Source organism: Sorex fumeus, unplaced genomic scaffold (genome assembly GCF_029834395.1).
Source record: "Sorex fumeus unplaced genomic scaffold, SorFum_2.1 ptg000077l, whole genome shotgun sequence".
NCBI lineage: Eukaryota > Metazoa > Chordata > Mammalia > Eulipotyphla > Soricidae > Sorex > Sorex fumeus.
Genome location: NW_026606134.1, coordinates 408,174 through 424,652, shown reverse-complemented (window position 1 = coordinate 424,652; position 16,479 = coordinate 408,174). Strand labels below are relative to the sequence as shown.

General features: G+C 41.9%; 1 pseudogene; it reads left to right on the top strand.

Annotated features, from left to right (window-relative positions):
* Positions 1–564: 564 nt before the first annotated feature.
* LOC130038533 (spermine synthase-like) lies at positions 565–2,023 on the top strand (annotated as a pseudogene).
* The last annotated feature ends 14,456 nt before the right edge of the window (positions 2,024–16,479 follow it).

Below are 16,479 nucleotides of genomic sequence, written 5' to 3'. Positions count from 1 at the left end.
GCTGACCCGACCCACCCAGGTTCAATTCCTCTGCCCCTCTCGGAGAGCCCAGCAACCTACCAAGAGTATCTTGCCCGCACACGCCAAAGCCTGGCAAGCTCCCCGTGACATATTCGATATGCCAAACACAGTAACAGCAAGTCTCACAATGGAGACGTTACTGGGCCCGCTCGAGAAAATTTATTACAACGTTATGTACAATAGTTAAGTCTGGAAACAACCTGAGTGTTCACCAATAAGTGATTAGTTAAAGACGTGGGGTATAGAACAAGCCAGGAGAAAGACAAGATGGATGAGTTAACTTTCATGTGGAATATAAGGAAACAAAGCAGAGGAACAAGCAAAATAAAAATGAGGGTGCAGGGTCATCATTGGTGATTCACACCAGGGAGCACGGCACCCACGCTGGCATCTCATGCTCCGACTAGGGCTGCAGGTCCGCCCCCGTTCCCGTGCCTGGGTTGCTCCCACGCTCTCTCCCACCTGGTCCCCGCACTTCCCCGTGCCCGCAGCCCCTCGCTCTCCCGCATCAGCCCTTGGCATGGCCCAGGGCTTCCCCTCACCATGGCAGCAGCTCAGCAATGCATGCTCGACTTCATGCTTGACACCAAAGCTGATGGTGATACCATTCCTGGTCCATTTTCCAGGAGCAGGGCATGACCGAGTCAGAGCACACCGGGCAAGACCATGGCTACTTGGTGACATACATGAGCAAAAAATGGCAGCTTCTTTGCTAATTTGAGAATTTACCCACCTGGATTGCTGTTACTGAACCTTCAGAGCTACAACGGGGACAACGGACGCATGAAAGAAGTGGACAGCCTTTTGAACAAAGTAGAAGAAAGAATGAGAGAACTGAGTCAGGACTGCCCTGAGTGGGTGAAGCAACTACCACTCACAGTTCGAGGAGGTGCCATTGACAGGTACTGGCTCACCGCTGATGGCCGCCTGGTTGAGTATGACATAGATGAGGTGGTGTATGATGAAGACTCACCTTATCAGAACATTAAAATTCTGCACTCTAAGCAGTTTGGGAATATCCTCATCCTGAGTGGGGATGTCAATTTGGCGGAGAGTGATTTGGCATGCACCCGAGTTGTCCTGGGCAGTGGCAAAGATGATTATACTGGCAAAGATGTAAGGTGGGAGATGGAGACGGGAGCATATTATGTGAAACAGTCAAACGGAAACCAAAGATGATCACTGTGATAGAGATTGACCAAATGGTGATTGATGGATGTAAGAAATTCATGCGAAAAACGTGTGATGATGTCTTAGACAATCTTAAAAGAGACCGCTAGCAGGTTCTCACAGAAGACTGTACTCCAGTACTGAAGAGGTAGGCCACAGAAGGGAGGGAGTTTGACTACTGATTAATGATTTGACGGTTGTTCCCATCTCCACGACTCCCAAAGAAGATTCCACGCGGGAATTTCTGAGACTGATTCTTGACCTCTCCATGAAACAAGCACCGAAACAAGACAGGAAATATTTCACAAAGGGCAACTGCGTCAATTTGATGGAAGCCCTGTCACTCTATGAAGAGCAGCTAGGGTGCCTGTATTGTCCTGTGGAATTCTCAAAGGAAATCGTCTGTGTCCCTTCATACTTGGAATTGTGGGTATTTTACACTGTCTGGAAGAAAGCTAAACTTTGAAGAGCTTGACCCTCAGAGCACGTGTGCTGCAAATAGCCTTTCTGAACTTCCTATGCTGTACATGCCATCAAAATGAGTCAGGCAATTGACTGTGAATTCCTTCAAGTTTTTATTGTACTTATTTTTAATTAAAAAAACATGGAAAATGTCTATTTTGATGAGCTAGGGTGTTGTTTTTTGAAAGTCAGCTGAAGGATGCTTAAGCAGCGCCACAAGACCCGCTCATGCACTGAACATCTAGAATGTGATTTTTGTTACTTTTGTTCTGTGTGGGTTTTTTTTTTCTTTTTGTTTGTTTTGATAGACTTCAACTTTGGTTGTTCGGAGGAATGAACATTTTTTTTTATTCTGGAGGAAAATTCTTGATGGTGTTCCCCCACTTCCCCCAGCCCTTCCCCCCGCCGCCCAAATTGACTTAGATGTTAAAATTTGGTGCTTTTTTTTTTATTAAAAAAATTTTTAATAGTGAGACAACATGAGGTACAGTTGCAGACTTACACATTTTTGTGCTTGGGTTTCAATTATACAATGATCAATTGATGTACTATGATTTACTGTTCTTTTTTACAGTAACAAGTCTCACAATGGAGACGTGACTAGTGCCCGCTCAAGCAAATCAATGTACAGTGGGAGGAGAGTGCTACAGTGCTACTATGATTTACAATCTTGTCAATTATGGGTGTCTGTGTAAAGCATTTCAGCACCACACCCATCACCAGTGTACCCACTTCCTTCCCCCAAGGTCTCCCCCTTTCTTTTTTTTTTTAAATTTTTATTAGTGAAACACCATGAGGTACAGTTGTAGATTTACAAATTTTTGTGCTTGGGTTTCAGTTTTACAATGATCAAATGCCCATCCCTCCACCGGTGCCCATTTCCCACCACCACGGATCCCAGTATACCTCCCACCCCCCATCCCCCCCATCCCACCCTGCCTCTGTGGCAGGGCATTCCCTTTTGTTCTCTCTCCCTTATTGGGTGTTGTGGTTTGCAAAAGAGGCAATGGGTGACAATCATGTTTAGTCTATAGTCTTCTTTCCGCATGCTTCTCCCATCCTGGGAGGATCCTCCCAACACCTTTATTTGGTGTTCCCTTCTCTATCTGAGCTCCCTTTTCCCCTAGCATGTGTGGTTGGCCTCCAAGCCATGGAGTAAAATTCCTGGTACTAATCTCGGCCATTCTTGGGTGTTAGTCTCCTATTTTGTTACTTTATGTTCCCCAGATGAATGCAATCTTTCTATGTCTATCCCTTTCCTTCTGAGTCATTTTGCTTAACATGATACTTTCCATGTAGTACCATATATGTAAATTTGTATGTAAATTTCGTGACTTCATCTTTTCTAACAGCTACATAGTACTCCATTGTGTAAATGTACCAAAGTTTCTTTAACCAGTCATCTGTTCTCGGGCACTCAGGTTTTTTCCAGATTCTGGCTATTGTAAAGAGTGCTGCAATGAACAGACAATTGCAGATATCACTTTGACTATACATTTTTGCCTCTCTGGGATATATTCCCAGGAGTGGTATGGCTGGATCAAATGGGAGCTCAATTTCTAATTTTTTGAGAATCGTCCATACTGTTTTCCAAAAGGGCTGAACCAGTCGGCATCCCCACCAACAGTGAAGGAGAGTCCCTTTCTCACCACATCCACGCCAGCACAAGTTGCTTTTGTTCTTGTGGATATGGGCCAGTCTCTGTGGTGTGAAATGATATCTCATTGTTGTTTTGATCTGCATCTCCCGGATGATTAGTGATGTAGAGCATTTTCTCATGTGCCTTTTAACCATTTGGATTTTTTCTTTGAGCAAGTTTTTGTTCATTTCGTTGCCCCATTTCTTGATGGGGTTTGAAGTTTTCTTCTTGTGGAGTTCAACCAGTACCTTGTATATCCTTGATATCAACCCCTTGTCAGATGTGTATTCGGCGAATATCCTTTCCCATTCTGTAGACTGTCTTTGTATTTTGGTCACTGTTTCTTTGGAGGTGCAGAAGCTTCTTAGTTTAAGATAGTCCCATTTGTCTATCTCTGTTTTCACTTGCTTGGCCAGCGGTGTGACATCTTTGAAGACACCATTAGCTTCTATGTCATGGAGGGTTTTGCCAACTTTTTCCTCAATGTACCTTATGGATTCCGGTCTGATGTTGAGGTCTTTAATCTTGAAAATTCTTGATGGTGTCCCCTCACTTCCCCCAGCCCTCCCCCCGCCGCCCAAATTGACTTATATGTTAAAATTTGGTGCTTTTAAGAAAGATTTTTAAAAAATAAATAGCAGTGCTTCAATTAAAATTACAAGAGAAAAAAAATGAACCAGTGGGAATTGATTTAAAAAAAAAAAACTGAGTTTGAGACCCAAGAATGTCTATAGGAGATGAGCCTCTGGCCTTGTACGTGGTAATGCTGGTGCAACCCTCAGCACCATGTGAGTCCTCTGAGCACTGCCAAGAGTGATTCCTAAACAGAGAGTCAGGAGTAACTCCTGCGTATAGCCAGATATAGCCCAAAAATCAAACAAACAAAAAATAAGAAAAAGAAAAATGAAAAAGAAAACTGAGGGTACCCAAGGAAAAATGGCAGAGAGGGAACACTGGTTGGGGGCAGCAAATCTATCATGACAGATGCACAAATAAAGAGAATAAATCAATTAAGTTTTAATGAGCTTTCATTTAGTCAAATCTATATTGAATATTATAGAAAGAAAGAGGAAGAAAAAAGAAAGAGAAAGAAAGGGAAGGAGGAGGAAGGAAGGAAGGAAGGAAGGAAGGAAGGAAGGAAGGAAGGGAGGAAGGAAGATTTTGTTTCTAAATGTTTGGGGATAACTGTATGTGATCTCACAATAGTATCTCAGGAGATTTAACAAGGTCTCCGAGTGTGTCCTTCCTGAGCCCCCCCACCCACCAGAGTCCAACTCACCTCTGTGCCCATGGCCTCAGGGAGCCAGTGCAGAGCAGAATGGACCTTCCCTTTCCAACTCCTCGCCCCACCTCCTGCTCTAGGGAAAACTGGGGAAGGAGAGAAGGATTTTTGGGGTAGAGAACCATAGGTTCACCTATCAGTCCAGAGAGGGGTAAACTCAGACTAGGAGGGAGCATGGACATCCTGGACCCAGTGCCAGACTCCAAGCAAGACAGGGAGACAGAGCGACACTCCCTGCACGGAGGGCCCGCACAGAGGAATGTTCAAGACACAAAGAACTAGTGTCACCCACCCCATTATTTGCCAGGGAACATAGCACTGGTCAGAAGAGTCCAGGCCCTGAGGTGGTGGTGGTGGTGGGAAGCTCTCCTTTCTTCAACAGCTAATAGCCCATGGCCAAGAATTGAAAGAGGATGAAACTGATGAATCAACTAAGCAAAAGCAAAAGCAACCATTGCCCATAGACAACAGAATTGAGGAAAGGAGAATTGAGGAGGGGGTGGGAGAAAAGTGAGGGAAGTGTGCTAAAGGGTGGTGGAATTTAGCCTCTATTTTTATTTATTTAGTTATTTTTAACTTTTTTTAATTGAATCACTGTGAGACAGACCCTTACAAAGCTGTTCATGATTGGATTCCAGTCATAGAGTGTTCCAACACCCGTCCTCCACAGTGTACATTATACAGCACCAGTGTCCCCAGGTTCCCTCCCATCACTGTCCACCCCCACCCCCTGCCTGCCTCTATGGCTCTATGGCAGGCACTTCTCTCTCTCTCTGTCTCTCTGTCTCTGTCTTTCTCTTTCTGTCTTTGTCTTGCTGTCTCTGTCTCTCTCTCCCTTTTGGGCATTATGGTTTGCAACATTGTAGTAGGTAAAGGGATATTCTTGATAACCTTTCTGTATCAAGACCCTCTCTTTTTAACAACAAAAAAAGAACTGGTAACATTATTAAATAGTTTTACAGATCACAGTAATGCATTTCTTGTATACTTCAATTTGGCTAAGACATGCATGTCCAATTTCTCATTCTCAACCGGATCAGACTTGCTTTGAGAATGCCCGGGTGTAGGCATAAGTCTCTCTTTCTTGGCTTCCTCCCATCAGGTCAAGGCTGGGATGGAAAGGCAGTGACTTACAGGTGGGATGAGAGCAAGGAGTTGCAGAAGCTAGAGGACAGGTCAGGAGAAGCTGAGAGAAAGCACTGCTCAACTTTATTTTATTTCCGTGCCCAGAACTGAATTCCCTAGACGTCAGACAGAGAGGTTCAGTTCAAGAAAGGTCAATAAAATTGTCCTGTGCCTTGACCAGAAGGGGAAAAAAACCCCAAATGTTGAATCAGAACCAGACAGTGTGGAAGGGAACAGAGGCTAAATAAATAAAGGTGTTTTAAGATAATGCCTTTCTTCAATGTTTGTGGGGCTCAGAAGCTGACTCAGGTTGCTCCTGAAGGAGACTGGTTTTCTTTCATCCCAGACTTGGAACCTAACCGTCTTCGTAAAACAAAGGTAACCTTTGGAGCTGGGTGAACTGGCAGGTGGAATGATTACATTAGGATAAGAGAGGGCTTTACATACATTCAATTAACCTCATAAAAATGTTATAAATTCCACCCCCCAAGCCCCACCAAGTTCAGCGATAAAGTTAATGAAGTCTATACACATGTAGATTTTCAACGTGCCAGAAACTTAGGCTCTGTCATAATGCAATGTTACTTCAATAAAAATGAAGAGAAAAAAATCAATTAAAGACAAAAACAGTCTTAAGGCTGGACCAAGAACTCAAAAGACTGAAATTCAGACTTTGCACGCAGGAGGTTCACCAAGAGTAGCCCCTGAATACCACCAAGGAACCTGAACCTGAATAGCACCAGGGAAAATAGACAGGGTAAGAATAGATTACCGAAAAAATAGATTATTGTTGTTTCTCTTGCCTCTGAGTGATGGAGTAATGCCCCAGCTCCAAGCTGAATAAAGCAAATCAAAGCTTATCTGATATTGTAGGCTATGTCTGGAGGCAAGACATTCTCAAAGGCAGGGGGAGAGTCAGTGAGAGAATTATGAACCGAGGGGCAACGGATGACACGCTTTTGGTTGAGGATTGTAAGTGCAATACTAGCAGGAAGAGTAGAGGGGAGTGAGTCCAAGGGCAGTAAGAAATCAGATTACCTGTGACACTGAAGAAAAAGCCCAGTTGGTGCATCGATTTACGATGGTTGCGTCTAATAGGGCAAAGAGTGGATGCTGACTGGCTGATCCGAAACTTTAGAGGTTGAGGTTGGTGTTGACTCTCACCCCTAGAAAGGCCTAGAGTCCTGGAATGCTCTTTGGGGACCTCCCCCACTCCAATATCCACCTGTTTCGTCTTCTCGTTCTCCTGGTTCAGATCTTCATCTTGATAGAAACTAAAGCCCATCTGTATTTGCCGCCCCGCTGCCCCCACTCCTGCACTTCCCTTACACTCCTTGTGAGCACATCCGGCCATGTGCCGCTTTCTCCCCAGGACCTGGTTCACAAAGTGTGGCTAAGCCCTCGAGGCATGTTTCATATCTGTTCTCAGTCCCCTGAGGCAGCAGTATCCACCACTCCTCCTCCTTGACGTGGTCCCACGCTGGTGCTCTCCTGCCCTGCCTCTCCTGCTCATCTGGTCACTTCCCTCCAGAATACTGCACTTTTCCCAGGCTCTCCACCTTCCTTTAAAACATCACCCCTTTTCTGGGCTACATTATCCAGCTGCAGATAACTCAGATCCATAGCTGACTCCAGATGTCTGTCCACATCAGCTCACACCAGTATGCATGCTCTAACTCGCATACATCTTCCTCTGATGAATACAGCTGGGAGCACCTTGATGATGAATGCATCATGGTGGCACCTTGAGTCCAAGGATCAAAATCTGCTAACGATGAATTGCTGACTTGAGAATCACATGTGATTCATAAACTTAAAAACGAAAAAAAAGTGTTTTCAGGAAATTATTATGCTTTGTGTGAAAAACAAAAAGTAAACTATAGCTGAAAATAGCAAAAACAGTTAAATGGTAAAGATAATGAATAGGGGTGTGAAGAGTTGGGTCACACTTGGTGTTTAGGAGCTACCCCGAGCTCTGCGCTTGGAATGACTCTTTGTGATACTTAAGGACTCATATGTAGTGCCAGGGATTGAATCTGGTCCGCAGATCTCTCTGGACCAATGGCAAAGATTATGATTGCTTTGAAATGGATTAAGGGCTACTCAACAAGTGGCTTAAGCCATGGTCCCAGAGACTCAGAAACAAATCTAAGAACCCAGTGGCTTTTGGCAGAAATGCGTCCAGACTCCACATTACGTTACCGGCCCCGGGCCTCCCTAGGTGGGAAACGGTGCCAATCCACCACCTGTTCCCCCTGGCAGCTCGGGGGCGGCCATCTTCCAGAGGCCAATGGACAGCCAAGTAGGGGCCCACAGTAAGGAGACACATTTGGCCTCATGGGATGGGGGTGGAGCCGGCCCTTTCCTCCTTCACTCCGAGACCCCAAGTCACAGCCCATGAACGGGACCTCTGGGTACTCAACAAGCTGCTTAAGCCATGATCGCAGAGACTCAGAAACAAATCTCAGAACCCAATGGCTTTTGGAAGAAATCCCTCCAGATTTATTTATTAAGATTTCAGAATTCCAAAATTGTGTGACTGCTACCATGGCAGGGTGACATAATATGCTATTCATAATCAGCAATATAAAATAAATTGTCTAATGTTGCCTTTTCAATAGATGTGAGCATTGGGATAAAGTCCCTAGTGGTGGGATTAATGGTGGATCTGATGTCGGAATATTGAATGTAATCAAAGTAGAGAGAGTAATGTGGAAATCATCTGCCATACAGGTAGGGGGAGGGTGTGGAATGGGGGGTATACCAGGGGTTTTGGTGGTGGAAAATGTGCACTGGTGAAGGGACAAGTGTTTCATCATTGTATGACTGAGACTTAAACCTGAAAGCTTTGTAACTGCTCTCACGGTGATTCAATAAATAAATTTATAAAAAGAAAAAGAAATGGATTTTTAAAAAAGAAATATCTGGTAAAAGTTTACATGTGAAAACTCTGACTTGGGAAATTTGATATGGTAAAAATAAGTATATAATGAGCCTGAAAAGAAATCACCCATAAAAAAAGCTACAATCTTTATAAATTGGACAAAGATAAAAAGAAAGAAGTTGAAAAACCCAACCTTTGTAGTAAAATATACACAAGAAATATTTTATCCTGATGGAAATACTGTTATAAAGTAAAATGCAAACAGATAAAATATAGCATCTTGAAAATGGAGCAAGAAATTAAATTGCCTTAATGGAGTTCACCCTAAAATAAATCTTTGCCACAAAATTCATCAGTGTTGATATCATCTTAATGGAAATGTTTATGTTCAAGAACAAAGGAGAAAAATACAGCAGGGTCAAAACAGACTGGAATTTAAAATGATGAAATTAAATGTGGGTTTTCAGGGGAACTTCAGAACCTCCCAACCTGGACTAATTCATTTGTTTGTTTTGGGGCCACACCTGGAGGTGCTTAAGGCTTGACTCCTGGCTCAGCTCCGGGCAGGCTCTGGGAACCATAGGGGGTCCCATGGCTGGAGCACATATCAGCCAGGCAAGCACCCTATCCACTGTACTACCTTTCTCGCCTAAATGGAACTCACTTTATAGCCCCCTGAATGCTCACTTATGGGTGAGGTATCTCACCATAATTCCTTGCTCATCACCTTCCTGTTTTCCATGTCAAATCTCATCTTGCCTTTTCTGATTCCTTATGACCTCCCAATCCATTAGTCCCAGCCCATTTCCACAGCAACTCCTGCCATCATCACTTCTAGACACAGCTTTCTTTTTTTTCTTTTCTTTTTGTGTCACACCCAGCGATGCACAGGGGTTACTCCTGGCTCTGTACTCAGGAATTACTCCTGACAGTGCTAGGGGGACCATATGGGATGCTGGGAATCGAACCCAGGTCGTCTTCATGCAAGGGAAACGCTCTACTTGCTGTGTTATTGCTCCAGCCCCTAGACACAGCTTTCTTAACAGGTCCCACTATCTTCCTGATTCCAACACACTGCCGAGAGAGATCTTTCAGAAATATTGAACTCTGATCAACAATTCTTCACAGAATCACAGGATCCCTCTGCCCTGTGCCAGGTTTGGAAGTCCATCATGGTACTTCAACCTCCAGCCTCAGTCACACAGTCATTGCTATGCCCTGCCTCTCTGAGTCTCCACTTGCCATCCTCTCTCTCACTCAACAGGCCACACCTACTTCTTTCACCCTACATCCCTACAGCTACCTTCACCCTGATTCTGAATTTACTAGAACCCTATAGTAAGGGATTCCTATCCACACCTCCCTCACTAGTATAGCACTAGTCTATCTTGTCTATCTCTCACACTAAATGAGGACATTTCCAAATGAGGACATTTCCAAAGGAAGACCATGCCTTCATCACCACCATATTCTCTATTTCATGTACAACAGTTTACCTCATGTGTAACAGGACCTCCATGCATTTGTTAACTAATGAACAGATTTTATTTAATTTTCACAAATATCCTGCAGAACAGGCACTACCCTCATTTAAAGAAGCTCAAAGAATTTAAGTGACTTGCTCAAGTTCCCGTATCAAGTAAGTAGCAGTTAAGATTTAGCCTACACCAGTTTAACCATGAAGGGTATGTTTGTTCTCTCTGATTAACCATTCAGTGCTTCTCCAAATAACAGAGGTAGCAGACGTGGTTCCTATAAATGTGATATTGAGAGTCAATAGGGGAAAGTGATAGGCAAAATTATAATTACAACATAGAGGTCTTGAAGTTGTAGAGGCCTGGGCAATGAGTAAGTGCAGAGAAGGGAATGCGGGTGGAAAGATAGAACGGGGGTAAGGCCCTCGCATTGCATTTGTCCTGCCTAGATTTGATCCTCAGCGTCACATATGGTCCCCTGAACACAACTAAGAGTAATCCCTGAATACCACTGGGTACAGCTCCTCCCAAGAAAGAACGAAAGAAAGAAAGAAAGAAAGAAAGAAAGAAAGAAAGAAAGAAAGAAAGAGAGAAAGATTAAGAGAAGGTGAAAGAAGGAAGGAAAGAAAGAAAGAAAGAAAGAAAGAAAGAAAGAAAGAAAGAGAAAGGGAGAAAGAGAAAAAGAAAGAGAGAAAGAAAGAGAGAAAGATTAAGAGAAGGCCATGGGGGAAAGGGGGCAGGGGGAGTGTGAGCATTAGGTTTAGGGTCCAAAGGATGAGAAAAAGCACTTGTCAATGTTGGGAGGCATACCCTGGGCAGAAGGAAAAAATGAGTTCAGTTTCCTTATACATCAGACACTGCATCGGAATAAATTTAAGACATTAATATTCTCTCTGAGTGTAGTAAAGATGACAAAGAGGCAAATGCCAATTTTTTGACATTTCAAAAACACTAAAATGATTAAATGTGTAAGAGTCCAAGTGCCAGCGCGGGTGATTTCTCAGAAGCATCGCACATTATGCTAAAAGTGCCTTTCTTAGAGGCTGCCAGAGGCTCTGGCAGGCCATTATGGACGTATTTCTTCATGTCTTCTACCTCATCATCCTATTCTGCTGGCTTCCAAGGGCTAATTAAAATTGTACACTGACTGCCAAAGTAAATGCGCTTATATTAAAATAATAAGTGTTTAAATTAAATGGCTCAGAACGGAGTTTGATTCCAAGTTGACACACAGTTCTCTACCTCACCCCATAATTTTGGGAGGGAGAAGACTAAAGACCTAGCTGTAAGATTTAATAAAGAGTGAGTTCTTCCTGATATCTGCACTGATTCAAAATAATCTTGAAGCTTTAAAACTTACAAAAAGCATCTTCCAAGTCATTGTTCCATTTTATCCTTTCAATAGACTGAAATAAATGCTCTGAAATACTTAGATGAATAACCTATATGTGAAGAAAACACTGGTTGTTATTAAACCTGTGATTCCCATCAATTTCTAATTCTTTGTCTTAGAAACTGACAAAGTTTTATATTTATACTAAGATTAATGAAAAAGATATTGGTAAAAGTCATGAACTAGATAGACATTGGACTTGTCCCATTAAGAGTAAGACTTACTACCTGGTAACTTCTCAATAAACAAATTAACCTTCTGATTATTATACCTAACACTTATATACAGAAGTGTAAGCATATATTCCTGCTTGTGAGGCTCAAAGGACTGACTTGTTCTTCGTCTTGTGAGGAAGGTTCAGAGGAATCTTCCAGTTCCTTTGTAATGTGCCTGCCAAGTTGAGGGCAGGGGCTGGGAGTGGAAGGGAATATGGGGACACTGGTCGAGGGAAGTTGACACTGGTGGGATTGGCACTGAAATATTTTATGCCTAAAACTCAACTATCAATAACTTTGTAAATAATTGTTCTTTAATTTTTAAAAATTTATATCAAAAAAATCTTCTCATTCCTAATTCTTCATTCTGCCCCCAGACCAGTCTAGTCAATGCCCTGCATCACTCACTGTTTATTTCCTTATGATTCAGCCCTGAAAACTGAAACTCAGTCCCGAAGTTCTACTCTTCACTGGAAAGCACACCTTCCTGCCTTCCTCACCCTGGACTTGCACCCACTTGCATGGCTTTCAGTGACGGTTCTCAGCCAACCCATCTTCTGAGGCCTCATCAAATGCCAGTTTCTTTGAAGCTGTCCTGGCTCCCTTCACAGCAGAATGATAAATCTCTTGGTTGAATGGCCCTGCCACTTTGTCCATTCCTCTCGGGGGTACTTAACACGCAGCATTACAATATAATGGCTTGTGGACGGTAAACATATCTCACTTACCCTTGTCACGCTCGGGGTTTCTACAGTACCTGACACACAAAATACAGTCAACAAATGCTTCTTTCATAAAAAATACTAATGGCTGTTGATTAAAGTGGAGCAATTTCAGATAAATGTTACATGTAGAATAAGGCACTTAAGCTCACTGGATAGAGAATAACATTTCAAGTTGAGGCCAAGTCAATACCACTTAACTTAAAATAATCTTAGGGGTACCCCAGCCATTATATTGTAATGCTGCGTGTTAAGTACCCCCGAGAGGAATGGACGAAGTGGCAGGGCCATTCAACCAAGAGATTTATCATTCTGCTGTGAAGGGAGCCAGGACAGCTTCAAAGAAACTGGCATTTGATGAGGCCTCAGAAGATGGGTTGGCTGATTTGAGGGTCTAGCCACAAATAAAGATCCTTTCATCATTTGAGACTGACTTGAGGTTCTAGCCACAAATAAAGATACTGCCCATTTTGGCACAGAAACAATTTTTAAAAAAGCCAAAAACCCAATACCTCCCTGCAAAGACATAGCCTAGTTGAAAACAGAAATAGAAAAGAAGTTCTGGGCCAAAGAGATACTATAGCAAGTAGGGTGCTTGCCTTGCATGTGCCAAACTAGGTTCAATTCTCAGTACACTCCTGATGATTCTCAAGCACCATCAGGAGTGACTCCTAAGCCAGGAGATTCCTGAGCTTTCAAGAGAAAATCCAGTTCTACTATTCATAAAATAAAACATTACCTATATGATACCAGTAGAGAGATGATATCATACCAGTTAGACTTGCTTTGTGGAGCTCTACTAAACTGTGAAAAGAAAACAAAGAGCAGAAAATTGAGAGTGGAACAAAATCAATGGAATCAACTTATTTTCGTACCCTTTAACTACTTAATGCGACTTTCATTGCCTACATTAAGATAAAGTAGAAACTATGCATGAGGCATATCAAGATTATAAAAATACCAAATCAAATTGAATTACATTTAGTGCTGCTTAGAACAAAGAGTATCTAGCTAGCCATGTTCAGATCACGCACTTTAGTACATAATAGTAACATGGAATATAAGAGGCTTACAGCTCCAGGAATTTTTTTTATCAATTGGTGCTATTATATAGCTAATGATGTGGACGAAAGGCTAGAGGGAAATTTAAGAGGTAATAGTGATTAGGATCTGATTTAATCCCAATTTTCTTAGCAATAAAATACTTACTTGCAGATTATACATGCTAGATTTCTTATTTTTGGGCTTTTGAAGACACCTGGCAGAACTCAGGGCTTACTCCTGGCTCTGCGTTTAGGGATCGCGGATCACTCCTGGCAAGTCCAGGGATGGAAACCAGGTCAACATTGCACAAGGCAAATGCCTCACTCGCTGTGCTGTCACTCTGGCCCCCGGCCTAGATTTTAACTCCAGCATCTATTTGTTATCAATGAGCATATGCTCAGGGGAAAGTGAATAAATGTTATCACCAGGTGAAGACAAAGCATAAGATCGAAGGATAAAAATATCTTGAGAAAATATTTAAGTCATAATCTCACAATGGAGACGTTACTGGTTCCCACTTGAGCAAATCGATGAACAATGGGAGGACAGTGCTACAGGACAATGCTAAGTCACAATAAATATTTTTATTGATATTTTGAAGAACCAATCGCCATTCTCCACGAAAATGTTCACCTTAGTTATAATGTGTAATAAGCACCCTGCTTAATCTGAGGTAAAAGCTTTTCATGACTTGAAATCGATACTAAATTAGAAGTGTCAGAAACAACAGGAGGCTTTTACATCCAAATATAAATTTAGAGTATTGAAGACAATGGAACAGATACATATAAAAAGAGCAGTTTAAAAAAAAATCTTTTAAGCTAGAAGGCAGAAACCTTAAAGAGGATTATTTGGTGATTTTGAAAATCTACTGTGCATTTACTGTATGAAACCAAAGAGAGAGAAAGAAAAAGAGATATGGCTTGCATAAGAGGAGATGAAACTTGAATAATAGATCTTCATACAACCCGAAGAATATATCCACTTTTAACAAGCTCCAGAACCAAAAGGAGAAACAAAAGAAAAAGGTGTTGAGAATGGAAACACTGAATCCTGAGCAGAGTGAAAGCTAATTACAAGGATGCAGGTATGTGATCACAGCCCAGTGGTAACCCAACAAGCACAGGAGATGAAAGGAAAGGAAACTCAGTCATCTTGATCTGAGAAGAGTTCAACCTTCTCACCAACGGGCGACTCGGCACCAGGGAATGAAGAAAACGGAAGAGCAACGGGTTTGGGAAGACAAAATTCCAAGGGGTGAGCAACATCAGTGAGGTGATAAATAACATCTCTGACTCCTAAAGTCTAAAATTAAAACCTTTGCTAGCTGAACTCATAAAGAAAAATTTGTATAGTCAGCAACAAATTTACTGGAAAATTTGAGCTCATTCTGCAAATAGATTCTTGTTAATTAACTGACTAAATGATGAAAACCATTCTAAACATGACACATCTATTTTTTATACGGATAATGAAAAAAATGTACAGTGTTCTTTCTCCTCAAAATGAGAAATCTGGGATGAAAAAAAGCTTGCTAAGTCATGATGGTGCTTTTCATCTATTATTCGAAATTTCCCAGAAATTTAAAATCTAATATTTATGTAAACCTTATATTGATCACAAATTAAATACTAGATAGCTAATAAAACATTCATTTATGTTCATATACTTTTATTATAAAAATAGAACCTACAGAGCAGAATATCTTTTATAAAATATCCCTTTTAAATAAAATACTCTTCAAAAGGCGTTAGTTATAATGGTTTCAGTACTAAACTTTTGCACCATAGAAACACTTTCAAAAACAAGATTTTGCTCATGATCATTTTGAGATAACTTGTAATAATGGATACATTAAGCGATAGCACAGCGGGTAGGGCCTTTGCCTTGCATGCGGCCAACATGGCCAACCCGAGTTTGATTCCTCCGCCCCTCTCGGAGAGCCCGGCAAGCTACCGAGAGTATTCGATATGCCAGACACAGTAACAACAAAGTCTCCAATGGAGACGTTACTGGGCCCGCTCGAGCAAATCGATGATCAACGGGAGGGCCTTTACCTTTACCTTTCAGAATCAAAGGCACATTATTCGATTTGTGCTACAAAAATCAAGAAAAAAACTGGGTTAATATTCTTTAGAAGTCCATGGAATAAAGTCCCAAGAGGATAGATATAATGAGTATCTATAAAAAAAATGATTGCTGGAGAGAAAATATTGTTACTGAAAGTCAAAGATTCAGTAAGCTCAGGTAAATTTACTGCCAAAGCTTGCTCTGGGCTCAGCAGTATATTTTATTTCTTTAGAACACTGGTTGCAAAGATGTTCCAATTCTTAAAAACAAAAACCACCAAAACCATTAACTCAAATGCTTTGAAGAATGGCAAATGAATTAAATTCAGCACTACAGTTCGAGTACTAGACGTGTGGTAGTTACGGTTTGGAAAACAGGAGTCAGGTACTGCTTGCATAAGTTTTCAATGAAGACATCCTGAGTTAATAAAAACCATTTTGTGGTCGCATCTATACTAGCCAAATAACTGTACAGCAGTGGTCATCTCAGACACAAGTCTGATCACTGTTGTCACAAACTTGGTCATTCAAGAGAAAAGTTTGGAGAACTAGTTGAAAAGACCAAAGGCCTGAGGCCTGGGGTGGGAAGCCCATGGGCAGGGCTAAGAACTAATGCATAGATGGTAAAGATCATAAAGAACCTTTCCCAGTCTCGCATGACTCTGATGTGTCATCAAGGTTACTGCTTTGAATTCCCAGCTTTAGGTTTTGGACCCAATTCCAAGGTCATTATGTGATTCGGGATTTCATACTTTGCTTCAAATCTCCATGGCATAAGCGCAAGTTGCTATTTTTTAATCCAGGGGTTCAAAAATCTGAGGAGTGTGAAAGGATTTGGGAAAGAAGCCAGCGGGGTAATCTAGACAATCCCTCACAGAGAGAGAAGTGAAGTACGGGAGGTTCCCACGTGTGACCTTAGGTCAAAGAGGCTGTAATTGCTGAGTCAGAGTCCAGGCCTGCTTTTGATTCATCATCCTT